Source organism: Condylura cristata, unplaced genomic scaffold (genome assembly GCF_000260355.1).
Source record: "Condylura cristata isolate star-nosed mole 26May11 unplaced genomic scaffold, ConCri1.0 scaffold00015, whole genome shotgun sequence".
Lineage (NCBI taxonomy): Eukaryota > Metazoa > Chordata > Mammalia > Eulipotyphla > Talpidae > Condylura > Condylura cristata.
The window spans coordinates 801,253-801,836 of record NW_004567116.1 but is presented as its reverse complement, the minus strand read 5'-3'; the positions used below and the strand labels follow the sequence as shown (position 1 = coordinate 801,836).

The 584-nt window shown below is 53.1% G+C and overlaps 1 protein-coding gene across 1 annotated transcript in view; it reads right to left on the bottom strand.

Annotated features, from left to right (window-relative positions):
- Positions 1-584, bottom strand: part of PITPNM1 (phosphatidylinositol transfer protein, membrane-associated 1) — an 11,882-nt gene that overhangs the window by 7,619 nt on the left and 3,679 nt on the right. The window lies entirely within an intron of this gene.

The window sequence follows — 584 nt, the reverse complement described above, 5'->3', positions numbered from 1 at the left end:
CAAGTTCCGGGGGAGGGGGTCGTGCTGCAGGGGCTTTAATGAACTTGTTGATGGTTAATGAAGCGTTAATAGTTAATGGAAGTGTTGGCTATAATGAGGGTTGTAGGGAAAGATGATACCCATTCTGGGATATTTTCATCTCAAGCGGGGGAATAAAGTTAGACTTTCAGTATCTAGGAAATAAAGTAGCAATGGTTGAATTATAGTTATAAGCCTCCGGGAGGAAACAGAGCAGGACCTCAATGGCGGCTATCCGTGGGTGGCTTTCATTCTCTTCTTTGTGCTTTTTTGGGGTTTCCAAATGCGAGCAGAGGAGCCTGTGCCCCCTCTCTGCTCCACGTCCCTATCTGCAGGATGGGTGCCAATGCCCTCACCTGAGGGGGCTGAGGGAGGAAACCTGGCCTGCAGAGTGGCCAGCGAAGGCTGTGGCACATTGGCTCATGTGCTGGTCTCCTGGCCACTGTTGGCTCAGTGTCTCATGTCTAGAAGCCGCCCCATTTCCAGCACCTGAAGTTTCAAGCCACCGTGGCCAGTGCTCACCCTCCGGACGGCCCAGGCCAGCCCATCACCCCAGTTCTGAGGGG